Source organism: Papio anubis, chromosome 19, assembly GCF_008728515.1.
Source record: "Papio anubis isolate 15944 chromosome 19, Panubis1.0, whole genome shotgun sequence".
NCBI classification, from domain to species: Eukaryota; Metazoa; Chordata; class Mammalia; order Primates; family Cercopithecidae; genus Papio; species Papio anubis.
In genome coordinates, this window is record NC_044994.1 from 61,146,927 (window position 1) to 61,164,084 (window position 17,158).

Consider the following 17,158-nt stretch of genomic DNA (forward strand, 5'->3'; position numbering starts at 1 on the left):
ACCTTATTGGTAACTAATAATAAGTGAACAATTAAAATAAATCATCTGTAGATAGGCACATAGCTGACCATATAAAGACAGCATTTTTCAACCACTCCAGGAACTCGGGGTTGCCGTATGATTAAATGTTGGGCAACAGGATGTGAGCAGAAGTCTTTTTATTATTATTATTATACTTTAAGTTCTAGGGTACATGTGCATAATGTGCAGGTTAGTTACATATGTATACTTGTGCCATGTTGGCGTGCTGCACCCATCAACTCATCAGCACCCATCAACTCGTCATTTACATCAGGTATAACTCCCAGTGCAATCCCTCCCCCACACCCGCCCCCGCTCCCGCTCCCGCCCATGATAGGCCCCAGTGTATGATGTTCCCCTTCCCGAGTCCAAGTGATCTCATTGTTCAGTTCCCACCTATGAGTGAGCAGAAGTCTTATGTTCCAGGTGCAACTGTTGGTTCTTAAATAGAAGGACCTGAACTCCCTTGGTCTCTCTCTTTCCCCTGGGAAATGGAAAGAATTGAGGTATCCAAAATAAGCTCATAAATAGGAGGATATGAAAGAGGTGGAGTTTTCTACAAGGCCGGGTCTACTTAAACTGTTATACTAAAAGAAAAAACAAAAAACAAAACAAAAAAAAAACTTTCATTTTTTGTCTAATTCACTGTTTTGGCTGATGTCTTTGTTATAGCATCTTAACCTATGCCACTCCTGATATAAACATTCCAACACAAACTTTCAAAGACTTGCATTTCAATATGAAAGCCAGTTCAAAGTGAATGTCCTTCTCAAAATGAGGCTTGCAGTATCTTATGTTTCATTTACTGAAGAAAGGAAAGGCACTCAAGTCTCCTCATGGTCCGTATTCTAAGTTGAACGTGTCCTTTGTTACTTCACACACCATCAAGTCTGCATCTGCCACATGAGTCACTGATTTCCGAGCCTCTTGACTGATATATAGCCAATCAAGAATCAGAAAACAGTTCACTTGTTTTATTTAACAGGGAATGTGTTTTCTGATTTTGTTTATTCAATGTGGATTTTGTTGTTCTTATTTCCCTCGCAGAGCACTGTCTATTATATAATTTCAGCCCTACCTTTTTCTGTTGATATGCCAAAGCATATTCTCATATTCATCTTCATATACAAAGCAGAAATATGGAATTTATGATACCTCAATTTCCTATTATAGATCAGTTCATTCAGCACAAATGGGCGTGGCTGAATAACATCCGCCACGTACAATGAATGTGAGAAACACTTCTAGTTTATTTGTAAGGAAGTAGACACCAAATGCTCAGAGAAGACTTCTAAGGATGCAGCTGTTTTAACACTAGGGCTATAACTAAGCTTATTGATATATCTTAGGGTTTTAATTTGTCTAATCCATTTACTCATAAATTTTCCATCATTTTGAATGAATCATTCTTATCCAAATATCAGCTCAGCAGTAATGACATTCCTGACTGTCCCACTTACAATCAAATTCTGTAGAAAATGATATACTCCTATCTGCCTTTTGTTCATTGTACTTACATGATTAATATCATTTTAAATATATATATTTGTTTCTTAACCAACTAGAATACAAGCTCTCTCCCACCAGAGATGTAATATGAGCTCCATGAAGTCAGAAAGATGGTCATTATTACTGTGCCCACAGTAACTGAAACAGCTCCTTGGTTATAAAAGCTACCAGATAAATATAGTCTAACTGGACTAATGAGCTTTCAGGGTTAATTTTATATCAACCTTTTAAATCTTTTAGATTAAAAAACTAGCCTTCTTTGCTCTGCATATGGAAGGTAAAAGAGTGAGAAGAAAGACTTATACTGAGAGAAAGTATTTATTCAGTCAGGATATTCAAATATTAGCAACACAAAAATATACAGTAGAATATCCAAATAGTATGGGTATTCTATTATGATGTACAATATTTTTTAAACTCTTGAATAATTAGTTAAATAAGAAATGGCAAAAGAAGAAACATAAGAAAGTACAATGAATAGGAAACATTAGCAGAACTGAAAAATGTGTTATAACAACATTGAATTGATATGAATATTTAAATATTTTTAAAAAGCAAAATACAGCTGTATTCTTTTTGTAAGAATCATTCCTAAAAAGATATTTGAGGAAGCCCGGCTAGAAGAAATGAGCACGAATAGATCAAACACTTAGAGAAAGCAAGAAAGAAAAGAAAAGAAAAAAGGGAAGAGAAGAGAACAGAAAAGAGATAAAAGAAAATAGAAAAGAAGGAAGGAAGGAATAGAGGGAGGGAGGGAGGGAGAGAGGGAAGGAGAGAGGGAGGGGGAGAGAGAGAGAGATGGAGGGAGGGAGGGAGGGAAAGAAGATAAAGAAAGGCAATAGTGGCAATATTAATATTAGATTATATGAAATTTAAAGTCAAAAATATTAAAGTCAAAAACAGTGTAAAGTATATTTTATAATGGTAAAAACATAGCATATTTTACAACTTAAAGATCAGAGGAAAATCTTTAGTATTTCATAAAGATAAGAGGACAATATTAATGTAAATAGAAAATTGCAAACCTTTATATATTCAGCACAGGTGGACACACAAAAAGTAACACCTTTTATAAATAAAGGAAATGTGATTAACCTAATACTACTAACAGGATTTATGACATCTTCCTCAGCTATATAGAAAGAAAACTAATAACCAAAAATTTTAAAAGATTTGAATAACAAAAATATCTCATATGCTATCATCAATTGACAAAAATAAATCATTATTTCAAATACTCATGGAACATTCACAAAGACAAACCATGTATTAGGCCACCAAGTAAAGCTAAATAATTTTTTAAAGTACGAATTACCTTTGGGCTACTCTCTTGCTCCCAAATGCAACAGAAAGATACTAAGCCCAAATACCTTTTATTTCCCACACATTGTCTTGTCTTACCTGCCTAAGGATTCTTTATCTTTATTTGCAATCAAATAAATGCCAGTCATCTTTAAACATCTTCTTCATTAAATAGGAAATCAAAATTAAAATTGTCATTCTCTGTAAATGAATAAAAATTGGGGCATAATTAAAACCTGTACAATATTTCAAAAATAACTAAAAAATTATTGCAATTAATGCCTCTATTAGAACACAATAAATATTTAAAAGAAATGAGAGCTGACTACAATTCAAGAGTCTAAAAATATAGTAAAATAATATCCTAAAATGTTCCAGGACTTAATACAGACAAAAGGAGAAAATGGATGAAACACAAAACATGTGGACAGCTGAAAGTTGGTTCCTGGAAAAAAACAGTAAAGTATTTGGCAAGTCTGATCACAAGAATAGGAGAAAGGAATGACATAACAGCAACTGTGATGAAAACTTGGATGTTAAAAAAAATATGAAATATAATCTAAAAATATAGTAATGCATGAAATTATATGATAGGATATTTTTTTCTGTAAAAGCATCTACTGCAAAAATTGTTTCACAAAGTAGTAAAGCTATATAGACTAATAACCACAGAAAAAATACAAAAGTTAGTCAAAATACAGAGCCCTTCCTTTCTCCATAAAAGACAGACTTCAGCTTCAAAATGGATGGAAACAGCCAGCTGAAGAACAGGCAATTCCAATATTAAGGTCTTCTAAACTTAAAAAAAAAAAAAAAACTACTTGATTCATCCTGAGATAAAGAAAACCCTGACAGAGAAATCTGCTAAGGACAACTCACATTCAAAATTAAAAGAAGAGCTTACATTCATTTGTAAATGTATAAACAGATATCCTGAATATAATTTTAGGAATTACCCAACAGTAGGTTAGTATCAATGAAATAAGGTACTCAAGTATCTTTTATCTGTACAGTTAAATTTTAAAATGCCAAAATAAATAAGGAAAAATAGAAAAATGAACAATAACCTGAGTTCATAAGCCAGAAAATTAAGATTCATCTGTGGTCTTTTCCTCACTTCTATCTAATTTATTACCATACTTTCTCTACTTCTAAACAACTCACACATCTCCCCATTTCTCTTCATTTCTGCCACCACTTTCCTAGTACAAGGAAGTTAGATACTGGTTATATGCAAATATAATTCTTTTGAAAAAATGTATGGGTTTCTTGTGAATATTATTTTCAGTTCATTAGACAAAGGTCAGGCCCACTAATACCTGTCGTGTGGAGACTGGCTGCTTTATTTATTTATTCAATCTACTCAATGCTCTCCCCATCCAGAAAGCATTTCTCCATCACTTTCTTGAGCTATTGCAATGGTTAACCAGAGTCGGCTGTGAATTTCCCTCTCCCTCCCTATATTTTCCACACCTTGATTTTGGGTAGCCTAGGTGCCTAAAATAAAAAGTTGTTCTTATACTTCTTTGTTTCCAATTGCTTAAAGTTTTGTTGTTCATATCCATTCCATAAATCATTTGCTTTTATTTTTTAAAGGATGGTATGGGGTTCTCAATTTACCATTTTTCACTTGCATATCCAATTCTCCCCATTGATTTGGAATTCATTGTCATTCTGGGGTCTGCTTTTTGTCCCATTTTTCTATGATTCCATTCTCACATAGGCACTGCAATTTTTTAAAATGTTGGTCTACAATATAATTATAGAATGCATGGATGACAGGTGGGATGATTGCTCCTTCATTAAAGATGTGGCCCAGGAGGTTGTCTGAAAAACAAATTACTTCTTCTGCATTTTCGAGATTTAGAAAGAAAACTCAGTGGGTTTTTAAAAGCTGTTAAAATGATACAGCTTCAGCTCATACAGAAATATTTACTAATTAAATTTAAAGGGCCTTGAAACTAAAAGATTTACTAGAAACCATTAAATTCCCAAAACATCCAAATTTTCACTTTTATCCTTAGGTGATTGTGGAAACAGGGCTTTCATTCATTAGTCTAAAGTATTTTCAGCAGTGTTTGCAAACTAGCAAATAAATATATGTAGACACACTTACAGAGGGCTTGAAGCTGTTTTATGATATCATTACCTGCAATTCCTTTCTATTTCTACTGGTGAACTAATTAGCATTCTCACATAGATATTCATCAATTCTTGATTTGGAGAGACAGATAAGCATATAAGAAACAGAAGATAAATATTTGCATGTAAAACTTCTGCTTTGTCAGCACTAGGATCCTGGCTGTATTAATTTTCCAGTAACATTGTAGTCTACAGAGGCTTTATCAGGATGGTTTGTATATTGAGGTTAAAGCCTTTGCAAATGAGTTTACATTTACATCTTCTACATAGTGGGAGCCTTTAAACCATTCTTTTTTTAAAAAATTGGGTAATAGGTATTGTATATCTCAAAATAGCTATGAGAAAGGATTTGAATGTTCCCACTACAAAGAAATGACAAATGTTTGAGGTGGTATGTTAATTACCCCAACTTGAGCATTATATAATATATACATGTATCTAAACATCACCTTGTACTGCATAAATATTTGTAATTAGTGTGTGCCAATTTAAAATATAGAATAAATTTTTCTAAATATTAGGCAATAGCCAGCATGATTCTATAGTATTTGAATTGAAATTATATGAAATGATTTATCAATTATTATGCTTAATTTGTATTTAATCACAGTAGCATGATGAATTAAAGGCTGGGTAATAGAAGTATAATAAATTATTCACCTAGCCAGAATTTATTTTTATTTAGACAGAATTCAGTAAAGGCTTACCTGTTCTTATTCATGCTAGACATAGGAAACTTGGCTATATTGTTAAAATAAATTCTATCACCATTTTTCCTTCATGCACATTTTCAAAACTATAGAGGTATGATTTATTTAACTTGTACCTGTATGATGTTTACAAGATGTTTTCTTGATAACTAAAGCCAAATTTTAGAAATGCTATATACAAGTTAATTTATTTTACATTAGGCCTAAATATAAATGAATATGATTCATAGTTTAACAGAAGAATTCTGATAAGCATTTCCATGTAATCATCCCCATATAGCTGGTGTTACTATTGTTTATTGTGATTAAGACAATCATTATTTTATGGTCCTAGCTGTACTGTGCAAATGTTCCTGGTCTGCTAACCCCTGATATTTTCTGTACTGAAGAGTTTATTCTTGCTTCAGGTCCTTTAGGATTAATCACATAATAATTTTTGTTCGTTAATAGACTTACTCAAAGAAAAGTCACGTCATGTTGCATTTTTTTGTTTTCTGTTGAAGGCTTTTCTTCCCTCCAAAGTTTTCTGCTAAATGTCCACTGTCGGTTTTTAACAGAAACAGTTAACAAACGTGACAGTTCTGTGCCGGCATTCTCTCTGTTGTGTCTTTCTCAGTAGCTTAGTGGTGCTTTTTCTTCTCCACCATGATGATTATAATTACTGAATTTATTTTCTTCACAGAAAGAGTCTTTTCCTCACTGAAATGACACTGGAAAAAAAAACAAACCAGGTTTTTGTTTGTGGCACAGTTCCACATCCCTGCCTCTATGTGACAAGTCTTTTGTCTTCATGTTAGGCACCCACTAGAAGCCACACGTTGTTCCTGAGGACACAGCAACAAAGAAAGATCAAAGCCCCGGCCCTCAGCACGCTTCCAGTGTGGAAGCAATTAAGCATTCCTCTGGCAGCAATATTTCTGGAGCATTCTTATCTAGATATTTTGGTAACATATCAAGAAAACTGAAGAAATGTCTTCAAATGGGCACACTAAGATTTTAAATCCTGGAATTAGACTGTATACTCTAAATTATACACCCATGAACATACACCTGGATTCAATCAAAGAGAATCAAGTTTTTGATTCATTGACAAATATTTCTAAATGCTTTTAAAGAACACATAATATGGAATTGTTTTTATCAATATTTATACAGTATATTATTCTAGTGTTCACCAAATATTCTACATATTCATTCTTCCTCTAGTAATTGTTCACTTAGATAAGATTTCTCTAGCAGTTTTTCTTGGTGCTATTGTTGACCACTCTAGAGAACTGCTGTAGTCATTTATTTCATTATATTTGTCCAAGGAATCTCAAAGAGTTTCACATTTGTTTTCTCTGAATATGTCAAATAATTTGGTCAGAATTGATATCTCCAAAGTCTAGTATGAAAACCACTAGTTTCAGGCAATGCAGAAATGATCTGCAAAATAAAAAGTTTTCTTTGGGCTTTTTTATTTTCCAGTATAAGAATATTTTCTTTTATTTGTTGACCCATGCAACTTGACCTTTTCTTGCTTACTGTTTATAATTACAAAAACTCTGATATTACATTGGCAAATGTTGGCTGACACTTTTACATTAATTTTAAAAGCTCACTTGTCGTTTTATTTTTAGTCCTTTTCTCCAGAAGCTCTGTGTATGGCTAAATCTGATGGTGGTGTCTGGAGTGTGAAAGAGGTTCAAATAAGTCATCCAAAGTAAACTACTGTTCTTAAAATAAGATTATCCCATTTCTACATACCATTCATTTATTCCTTTTTTAAAAAGAGGCTGCAAAGATTTTACTTTTATTTTAATAAACAAGTGGACTCCACTGAAAAAGCTTGAACAATCCAAAGCAATAGCTATATGGCAATTTAATGTATTTTGTCGATTTCCAACAAACAGCAATTTGGGGAACTTCTATATTCAATAGTAGAAAAGATGCAATGTTTATTTTGCACCTTTGAGTTCATATTAATATCTGCTGACAAGAGAAGAGATAGCTTTTGCTAAGAGAAAACAGCTATATGAAAGTGAGAGTTAATGCTGAAGGTCTCATATGCAAACATGTTGATAACAAAGCAAATATTCAATACATAGTAGAAATGAAGAATTCAAGATGACTCAGAATCACAAATTCAGAACCAGTTAGGAAGGTTATAGGTCATTGTTTAGCACCAAATGTGCTCTACTGCATAAAAATTGAGGGAAAAATGCTTAGTTTCATATCCTAAACTATAATCTTCCCAAGAATTGGAAAATATATATTTATCTTATTTATAGACATCAAGAGTAATGGAGTATTTTTATCAAACACTACAAAAACATGCAAAAAAAACCACCTAACATATGTTCTCTGTTGCTTCTTCTCTTTGGCAAGTATTTGAATAGGTCAGATATAAAACATGACAAGGGAAAATTCATTTGTCAAATAAAATTGAGTGATATTTACAAAAATATTAGAAAGCATAGAGTATGTTTTCAAGAAAACTACTAATCAAATAATGTACAAATATAATTGGACAGATATAGAGCTACAAATGAGTAAGTTAAGTAATAGATACGAAATACTATGACAGAGTGTGGGGCATTTTATGTGCTAGAGATTAGAGAAAGCTTACAAAAGGAGTCCAATAACCTGGAATGATAAAATAATTTGGTATGCAAAAATGGGAGAGGCTTATGGAAATCCGTGCAGCACAGCCCCTAGAGGGGAGGGCATGGGAGTGTTACAGAACACTGAGTACAAATTGACTGAAATAGATTATTTGTAAAGAGGAATAATAAGACAAAAAGTTGAAGTTGAGAAGTTGAACATTACAGACAAAGCTGTACATTGCTAAGAGATAACATAGCTATATGAAAGTAAGAGTTAATGCCGAAGGTCTCATATGCAAGCCTGTTGATACAAAGGAATGTTACACCAACTGCTAGGTTTAAAAGTTTATATTTTATTTTTATTTTTAAGGAAAATTAAGAATACTTTAATTTTTAAAGTGAGAATCTTCTGACAGCACAGATTAAAGTTCGTTGAAACGGGGGCCTGTTCTGGAATAGTTATATGAAGGCGATTTGAAAGATGCATGCATGTTTAGTTTTGAAATATTTTCCTTTTAAAAATGTGTCTATATTATGTTTATTGAATGTAACAGAAAAGATAAAGGAAGCGTGGAATTAGCCATGGTTTTCAAATGTAAAGAGTAAAGTCAGTGTCACTTACTTGAAATTGGATGGCAAACTTCAGACCTGTATTTTTTCAAATACAAACTAATATGCAAAAGAAGGGTGTGTAGTCTGACTGAATCCATGCATTCTAAAAATTACCTTTTTCTAATTAACGTATTGGGAAAATGGAAAAGTGTTCAGTATTTAAAGACTAAAAGTATGTTTAAATTAACTATCACATACTAAGATTCTTCATTTTAGGAGACTGTGGAGTCTAATGTGACAAAACCACTATTATTAAACCATACTATTTTAATTATTTGCCTATTTATTAATTTTGAGAAAGGAAAGGTTTGAGAGGAATTAGCAGATGCATGTTTCATGAAAGCTTAGGAATTTATAAAGTTTGAGCAAAAATCAGTCATATATGATAGATTCCAGCAACAGCAACCTTTATTAAATATGAAGCTGGATTTTTGTTTTAACATTCCCTCCAAAACTAGAGAGAGTATCTAGGCAAGTTCGAATCTCTGAATTATACTTAATTATTAAATATCCAAAAAACTTAAAACAAATGACATCTATTAACTCATAAATGATGGGCATTTTTGTTATATTTGGAACATATACAAAAGTGGCTAGGTAATCAGCATAGGTCAGATAAATATTAATTTATACTGATAATTATTTCTAGCTAATGGAAAATCTCTTCAGAAATCCGTAACTGTTGGGAACATGTAAGTATCCTACCTAGATTGAAATCAGCTGACACCATCAAAAGACCATATGCTTCTGTGTTCACACAGTATTTAAAACTTTGCAAAGCCAGCTGGCTTTATTTCATAATCTAATTACAAATGAAAATGTTCAGCTAAATATTGCAATGCTTGCCAAAACTTACTTTAAATATCCTCATCTTCCTTAAGCTCCTTGTTATTGAATTTTCATGTTTCATTTCTCCTATCCTTATACTTGTTTTTCAATATTAATTTTTAATAAAATATTATTTACTTCACCTAAAGTATTTTGTTCTGCCTAATAAATTACTGTGGATGTTATGCAGGTGATCCAGTGAAGTAATATTAGGAAAGTAGGTTATTTATGTATAAGAAGCAAGGAAAGAGAGGAAGTTCCACATTCTAACATGTCATTACAATGTAAAAACATAATATTCATTTCAGTAATGTAACAACAAAAGCTCATTTGACAATAAATAAATGTATACAATAGAACTTTTATGCTACTAATGCATATTCTCTTCACAATACTCATAAAGCAATACAAGCCTTGGATAAATGCAGAGCCTCTTGTTTGATAGATGTAACTGTTATCCAATCCTTTCTGTATAGTTACATTTACTTTGGGTTTAATATTATGCACTGCTTTTTAAAATTTGTAAAATTCAACATTTTCGGCCCATGTGTTATAATTCCATGAGTTTCTTTAAAAATTACCTTTGGCTATGGGGAGAAAAGGTATTTAATTAATATCAAAATAAATGGGTTTTTGGTTTTATTCTTTTTAATATTTGAAAACATTTCCTTTTTTCACACACACACACACAAAATTTTGAAATGACCCTAGATCCTTAATATATTCACACCATAGGAAGAAAAATGCTTTTATGCACTAAAGTCATGCATAATTTATTTATGTAAAGAAAAGGACCATGTGGGTGCAGCAAATTAACATGGCACATGTATACCTATGTAACAAAGCTGCACGTTCTGCACATGCATCCCAGAACTTAAAGTATAATAACAAAAATAAGTACATAAAAATAAAATCCCAGAATGTGGTTTAAAAAAGGACCACCAACAGCATTTATGAAATAAATGAAAATGTTTTAATGGGATATGAAAATGTTTACTTTATTAAATACAAAATTACATTTTCATGACTTTAGAATTGCTCATTTTAGGTTATTCAATTACAGAGCCTTGAATAGGGAACTCTTTTTGGAGCTATTGTACAAATTTTTAAAATCTGAAGTTGCTTGCTGTAATTTATGGGAGAAGTTTTCACATTTTCAGAATTAGAGAGAAGTGCCCACTCTGCCTTTTTAGAACATTTTTTTCCTAAAGTCCTTCTTTTATTTTGTTTTATCTCCTGATACTCAAAACCAAAATATATTCTAGATTATCAAAAGCACTTTTTTATGGTCAATGAAGATAGACACATAGCTCAGAAACTGGCGTAAGCTGCCTCTTAAACATCTCTTCAGTTACTCAACTTTCCCCATTCCCAGGTACAACCCAAATGGGCTATTCACCATTCTTATCACATTCCTTGCATTTTCACATCTACACTTATTTTTAGATCTGGGATACTCTCTTGTCATTAGTCCAAAAGACTGCACGTCCATTTATACTTCATCCAAAATATTTCTTTCATAAATAAAGCATTTCCTATGTTATTCATTTCACCTCCAATAATTTCTCATTTCTCTGAATACAGCTCTTTTGTCTATACAACTCACTTTTGAATTTGTTTTACTCTATTTGTTATTGTCTGAACTATATCTTATTTACCTGACTACACGTCCATGAACTGAGGATTCATATTTAATATTGTCTTCTATATCTTCCTTTTTTCCCTAATATAACGCTTTATGCAGTAAAATTCTGTTACTTAATTGTGCAGTCTAAATTTTGGTGATAAGCTTTACTGTTCCAAATATACTTACGTGTCTATCCCCCTCCCTACATTTCAGGGTCATTAGGTATAGGAGGAGTGGTTTATCTTTTTTATATTACCAGAGAATATGTGAGGCTGTCCCTTAGCATCTAGGCACCCACGTTATGGTCAAGGAACTGTTCACGAAAACTTTTGGCCTTATTTCCTCATAACCCACTTCTAAAAAAGATTAATTATATAAAATGATTATTTGATAATTGAGACATTATGAACACATATTTTACCTACACATGTAAAATACATAATTATATAATTACATATATACTATTACATAATATCAAATGTGTATGTAAAATTATTTATATAAAAACATATAAAATTATTCTGGATAGAAAATAGGCTTAGACAGGAAAACCAAACTAATTTGGTGAGGTCTCAAATCCCTTTCCAGAAAATGTTTTATAATTTTCTGAATTTTAATTTAAGCAGCATTATCCTGGTAATATCTTAAACCCAAACAAAAGCCCAAATAAATTTAACTAGAGTATAATATGTAATGACATTTAAACTATAAAATATTGTAAGCTATAAAAATATTACAAACTATAAAAATATGGGTTAGTATTATTTCCTACTTATCTTTTGTTTAAGCCTTAAATAGGAGGATAATATTACCATTATGGTAGGAACAATGTGTTCTGTAACAAAAATAGGACTCAAAATATTCATGACGTCTATTTTCTTCTTCCAAATCACTTTATACTTGAAAGATTTAGTTATGAATGAGAGGTTTAGGTAGACAGTCTTAGGATCAGAGAAGATGAGTCTTTCTTTCAAATTCTAATTTTGCTGCTTAAGATTAATAATCAGTTTGAACCTCCCTTTGTTCACCTGGAAAATGGAAGTGAAACCACCTGGCATGGTTTCAGTAAAGACTAAAGACATGTAAAACACACCAAGCTCTATGCTTGCTTCATAAGAGACATTTAACAAGTGGAAACTCTTATTACCATCTGCATTCTCTTGAGGGTAACTACATTATTTCCACCTCTATTTTTCAGCATGCTAAATATTATCTACCATATATTTTTTCTTGTCTCAGGTGATACTAATGATGAAATCTAATTCATCGGCATGTCAATTTTATCTCTTGAGGTCTTTTTCACATTGTGGTATTTCCAACTTCATAGTCTGCAAAGTGCAAGCTTCCAAATCAAATCCACTTTGTTCTGATTTAGCATATTGAATTTTTTCTGTAGAATGGCTAGATCCAAATAGTCTATTTGGGCCCCAGCGTCACATAATATACTCATGTAATAAACCTGCACACGTACCCACTGAATTCAGAATTAAAGTTGAAGTTATAAAAACAAAAAATAAGTATTATAGGATATATTAGTCTGTTTTCACACTGCTATAAAGACACTATCTGAGATGGGGTAATTTATGAAGAAAGGAGGTGTTATTGACTCACAGTTCCACATGGCTGGGGAGGGCTCAGGAAACTTACAGCCACGGCAGAAGTCCAAGGGGGAGCCAGCACCTTCTTCACAGGGCAGCGGCAGTGATAGGGAGAGCAAGCAAAGGACTTTAAAACCACCATCAGCTCTCTTGAGGATTCACTCACTCTTATGAGAACAACATGAGGGAAATCGCCCCCAGGATCGAATCCTCTCCTACCAAGTCCCTCCCCTGACACGTGGGGATTAACATTCGAGATGAGAGTTCGGTGGAGACACAGCCAAACCGTATCATAGGGTAATGACTGATTTAAAGGTTTTATTCAGCTTCCAAATATCAATACCTTTATACGTCAGGCACTGTAGTAAGCAGTGGGGACAGGTATGAAAACCACTAAACTCTCACCTTGCAAAGACTGAATCTCTCAAGTCTTATTTGCAAGAAAGGCAGAAAAGTGTGTGTGTGTGTGCGCGTGTGTATTTATATATAGAAAGTATGAGCAACATATCATAAGGACAAAAAATGAAGAGACACATAGGACTATATACTATGGTTCTGGTGAAGGAGGGAATAAAGAAGTTGATACCCAAAGGCCATAGATTGGGCAAGAAGGATTAGAGACTTCCTCAGTACAGTTAGTTCTGAACCAGTAATAGGATTTTCAACCAGATGCTGTAGCAATGAAATTTAAATGACAATCTAAAAGATAATCTAAAAATAATAAAACAATCTGGAAATAACATTAACTTTCTCTTCTAGCATCTAAATCCAGAGTAATTGTGCCTTAGATTGCAGAAGAGTTTAAATTAATTTAGTGCAGTGATGTGAAATAGGCTGTCTTTACTTTTATTTCCCCAATTCAATGTAAGAAGAGTATAAATCTATAGTAAGTCCTTTTACAACTGTGATGTAAGTACACTCATTTATGTAGTTTCAGTACTTGATAAGTAATCAAAACATCCTTTTCTAAGAAATAAAGTCTTACAATATATGTATAGTATGTGATTATATAAACATATTTTTATACTTGTATTTGAAATAAAGCAATTTTTAAATCAAATTTTCTTTTTTTCTCTACCTCTCGGCTCCAGTGATCCTCCTACCTCAGCCTCCCAAGTAGCTAGGACTACAGCCACATGACACCACACTCAGCTAATTTTTGTATTATTTTGTAGAGATGGGGTTTCGACATGTTGCCCAGGCTGATCTCAAACACCTGGGCTCAAGCAACCTGCCCTCCTTGGCTTCCCAAAGTGCTGGGATTATAGCTCACCACACCAAGCCTTAAAGCAAAATTTCTATATTCAGATTTATCTATACAGGAGGTCCCCCCAGCACACACACACACACACACACACACGCGCGCGCACACAAACATATTCAATTTGTTTCTTCTATCTGGTCTTGGTTGTCGTCAAATCATACATTCTCTCATCTGGATGTGTACCTCTTAGTATTTTCCTTCTTCAATTCTATGAATAGATTTATGTTTATATAGCTAAACAAATATTTGGTGAATGGATGCAAAATAGTGAAAGTGGTTATGTTTATCAATCACCTACAGAGTTAGATGCTGCAGGAGGAGGTCATAGATGACATGACAGGTTAAAGCAGTTGCCTAGAAATTATGTAGCAACGTTGAAAGCTGTAAGTAGAATAAAGGAAGTCAAGATGGGTTTAGAAGAGGGCAGTGTCACTGGAAGCAAAGAGGTATTTTTGCCTGATCTTGTCATTTTCGTTGTGCAGATTTTATCTACATAAACAAAAACAGGAAGATAAAATTACTTTGAATCTGATGTCGCCTCCCACCCCATCCATCATTCTGCAAAATATGATTCAGTGAGGGAATGGACCTTTAGTTGCTACATCTTTGTAACAACAAACACTGTGCAGGTTTGAATGGCAGACCTGGTTTTGATTCCATCCTATCAGGGATGTGGATATCAGACAGGTGTACACAGTTTTCTTTTCTTTGTACTGGCAGGTGGTGTCACTAAAGTGAGAGGTGCCCTTCCAATATGTTCAACCAAAAACCTTTGTCAGCTAAGCAGATGGCAAAGCTCATCTACTATGCTGACAGTTTGCAGATAAATGGAAGTCTTACTTGGCTAATCCATGAACTGCTGAAAAGCAGGATCAAAAATTAAAAAAAAAAAATCCATGGGTTACAAAAGAATTAGGGAAGTTCTTATTTAGAAATAGCTTAAGACCTTGTCTATTAGTGTTGACAAGGCTTAAACTTAGAAGGCCTCAATTAATTAAACTAAAGAAATCAAACACAAAAGTAAAGTTACTAGCAATAAAACTAATGGCCTATTTTCAGTAAAGCAAAATTTAAAATCAAAATAGATTCAGCTAAATAGAGTATAGAACTGTAAATGAATAGAAAATATTTATTTAAAATTAAAAATAAAAAGTGGAGGGTCAACTTATTTCAGCTCCTAGTGTGTTGAAATTTGCATTAGCATTATTTTAAAAGTCATAATTTTGCTTTTGCAATTTTATAGTGTTGAAAATATTTCAAGTCCATACACATGATGCAACTATATTTACCTTATTATTTTGAGATTTTTGAATGTTTTATATTCCCCTACACTAATACCTTTCATTTTCTTCCTTTTCATGCCTTAATTTTAAATGTGTAGCCACTGTTTAATTATTTTTATCATCTCATTTTCTTTTCAAGTATGCAAATTCCCTAATAGCATCAAACATCTAACTTTTTTCTAATTCCTCCTTGGATAAAATGTAGACTCCTGGGAGCAGGTGATGCCTCTTTTCTTTCCATTTTTCTAGCTCCTGGTGATGTCTTTCAGGTGTAGATATTTTTTCCCTCCCCTTCCTTCTTATTGAAAAAGTATTCACATCAGGCTAAGGCTAGCGTTTGTTAATGGCTTCTGAATTTTACATTAAAAGCAAGTGTATAATTCCAGATTTCACTGCATACATTTACCTATAAAGCACCCATGTGGAACCCTTGCGCTTCTCTTATCTTTAAATCTTTTAGGCAGAAAAAGATTAATGAACCTAACATTTCTCTCTCACACAGGGGTGAAATGGACTGTTATAAAATCTTCATGGGAGCCTGTCTGATTTATGAGAAGAAGGAAAATCCACTCCGTTAAAGGCACAAGGCTTCGGAGTGTTGTCTAAAACCATTTAACCTCTGGGTTATCCCTGCCAAGAAGACCTGGGAGGAGCACCAAACCACTGCCCACAAGCAGACATTACTCTGAGATAATTGAAAGGGGCACTTACTGGTTTCTTTTCCCCTGGCCTTGTTTTGAACAGAAAAAGACAGCTGCTATCAACATAGTACTAGGTGAAGAGGGCCAAAACGTCTTCTTAACCAAAAAATAACTATCAAAGTCCTGTTTTGTTTTCACAAATTCTGACCTCATTAGCCCTCTCGGTTTCCTTCAGTGCTCTTTTGCTAGCCTAATATGTTATTTAAGTTCAAAAGGATAAAGCATTTTCTATCAAATTAGCTGAGATGGATTTAACCAAGTATTAATATCTCTTACTACCATCTGCAGAAGAACCTTGGCGAACTAAAATAAGAGCTTGTCATATAAATAAGAAGTTTCTAAGAGTACTGAACTTTTTCAGGGGCAAATGTTCTAATTTCTAATCCAGGAAAACTTGAGGTGAGCGAATAAGGTTAGAAGTACTTAATAGAGATGGAGTACTGAATTTTGCAGAGAGCTGAGTGCTTCCATTATTTAGTGACAACTTAGGATGTTGCATCCTCTTTAAAAAGAAGTGAGCAAATATGATCATAGCCTCTAATTCTCCTAGGAAAGAGAAAGAAGAAGATTTTACATATACTTAAAGTGAAAAAAAATCATATTATTTCGCTTCTCCCCTGTATTAGTCTGTTCTCACACTGCTAATGAAGACATACCCAAAACTGGGTAATATAAAAAGGAAAGAGATTTAATGAACTCACAATGCCACATGGCTGAGGAGGCCTCACAATAATGGCAGAAGGCAAAGGAAAAACAAGGCAAGTCTTACATGCCAGCAGGCAAACAAGCTTGTGCAGGGGAACTCACATTTATAAAACCATCAGATCTCGTGAGACTTATGCCCTACCCTGAGAACAGCATGGAAAACACCCACCCCCATGATTCAGTTAACTTCACCTGGCCCTGCCCTTGACACGTGGGGATTATTACAATTCAAGATGAGATTTGCCTGGGGACACAGCCAAACCCTATCATC

At 33.3% G+C, this 17,158-nt stretch overlaps 1 long non-coding RNA gene across 2 annotated transcripts; it reads right to left on the reverse strand.

Moving 5' to 3' along the window:
• Positions 1 to 372: 372 nt before the first annotated feature.
• On the reverse strand, positions 373 to 16,911 carry LOC103879808. 2 transcript variants are annotated; one of them, XR_002518587.2, is made up of 4 exons: positions 16,884 to 16,911; positions 6,141 to 6,394; positions 2,932 to 3,033; positions 373 to 505 (listed from the first exon to the last, which is right to left on the reverse strand). It is a non-coding gene; the product is annotated as an uncharacterized LOC103879808 (long non-coding RNA). The 2 variants fall into 2 exon arrangements; XR_002518588.2 differs by lacking the exon at positions 373 to 505 and adding an exon at positions 1,960 to 2,178.
• Between the last annotated feature and the right edge of the window lie 247 nt (positions 16,912 to 17,158).